The sequence below is a fragment of the Nannospalax galili genome, unplaced genomic scaffold (genome assembly GCF_000622305.1).
Source record: "Nannospalax galili isolate Female #2095 unplaced genomic scaffold, S.galili_v1.0 scaffold227, whole genome shotgun sequence".
Lineage (NCBI taxonomy): Eukaryota > Metazoa > Chordata > Mammalia > Rodentia > Spalacidae > Nannospalax > Nannospalax galili.
This window is the reverse complement of record NW_008360303.1, coordinates 6,965,048-6,966,972: the sequence shown is the minus strand read 5'-3', so window position 1 is coordinate 6,966,972 and position 1,925 is coordinate 6,965,048.

Below are 1,925 nucleotides of genomic sequence, written 5' to 3'. Positions count from 1 at the left end.
ATACATGTAAAGACATTAAGTCTCTAATTCTAAATTGAGACTGAATTATGGATCTTATACTATTGTCCACAACATAGTACCATTTTTTTCATGCAATTAATTCCTATGCAGTTTATTACCCATCTTTTCCGTCTTGATGGGCCTCCTTCCAATCAAGTCCCAGTGCACCATGCTTGCTTGATGCAATGCTCACTTCGAATCAATAGACTAAGGACAGTTCACCCTCTTTCCTCTCTTAACATTGCTGTCTCTATTTCAGTCTGACCTGCTGAGAGGCAGTTTAACAATGACAGTTCCTGAAAAACTCTAAGATACCACCAACCATCAGCTACCAAATTCAGAGCAGAATAGTGGAAGTAGCTTACAGTATCTCTGATAATTGAGACGTTTCTTACTCAAGGTCTAAATTTCAGTGTCCTTCCAAACTTTTTAAAGCCTGACCTCCAACATACATTTCTAAAATTACCTTTAACCACTCCACAAATTTGGCTCCAGCATCAGAAATGCCTTTGTATTTACTCAACAGACTTTAGGTCTGACCTCTGCTTTGGTTGTATCAATTTATTCACCAAATTCCAACCCTAGCTTCATGGTCTCCTTTGGATTTCTGATTTAATTTAGCCACATTTCATTTCTTTGTTCACTCCAGTGCTTGCTATTCAAAGCATGCATAAAGGAACTCTCATGTATATCTTGCACATTTCCATGAGCCAGTTTAGGTTTGTGTGCACGCATTATGCTTCCTTTGGAACATTCTTTCCACATTTGGTTTCATCTTCCAAGCCTCAGCTGAAATGCTGCATCCTCAGAGAGGTTTTCTCTAGGACATGATGGCTTCAGAAGTTTAAGTCTTTGTCTATCCTGTTGGCTCTCACTTTGGTACCTCAGGGATGTCATGTCCTCTGGGGATTGGATGATATTCTGCCCACTTGCCTAAGGGTGGATTGTAGTCTCTTGATTCAAGTGCTAATTTCTTCCAGTAGCACGCCAGGGATACACTCAGAAATAATGTTTTATCAACACTGGGCATCCCCTAGCCCAGACAAGTTAGTCCATAAAATTCAACCATCATATAGGGTAATAAGTGATATTTAAAGGACTGAAGAGATGGAGTAGTGGTTAAGAGCACTTGATGCTCTTCAAGAGGATCCAGGTCCGGTTCCCAGAACCCGCATCAGGTGGCTCATAACTGTTTGTAACTCTAGTTTCAGGGGATCTGATATCTTCTTCTGGTCTCTGTGGGCACTTACATGCATGTGGTATGCATACATACACTCAGGCACACTTACATATACATGTAAAAAGAAATACATAAACCATTATAAACAAGAGATATTTAATCTGGTTGTGCCAATAATACTTTTCTTAACTCTCCTACCTAGCTGTTGGATCATTCTGTTAATTTCTGTGTGTGAGTGTGTGGTGTATGTGCACATTTTGTGCTCATGTATGTGTATACATGTTTGTGTGTATTTTACAAGTGCATGCCTGAATGACAAAGGTCAACATCTGCTGTCTCCCTTGTTACTCTCCACATTACTATATATATATATAGGTCTTTTTGAGACAGGGTCTTCCTGTAGCCCCAGCTGTCCTGGAACTCACTATGTAGAGCAGGCTGGCCTTGAATTCACGGTGTGTGCCACCATGCCTGGCCACATTACTATTTTTTAAAAATTTATATTTATGGGCTAACTCTCCTAGCCTGCTCTCCTGTCCTCAGGCCTCTTGGACCAAGACTATCGCGCAGCCCTCTGCACCTTGACTCCCCCAGCCACATTCACCCTTCCATCTCCCCCACTGTTCTCTACTCCTAGTTTGGGCCCTGTGCCATTCCTAGTCTTGGGGCCCCAGACACCTGGAACCAATACTGCTTCCTGATCTTTTTCACCCAGGCCAACTTGGTGCCTTCCTTGGGCCCCAGG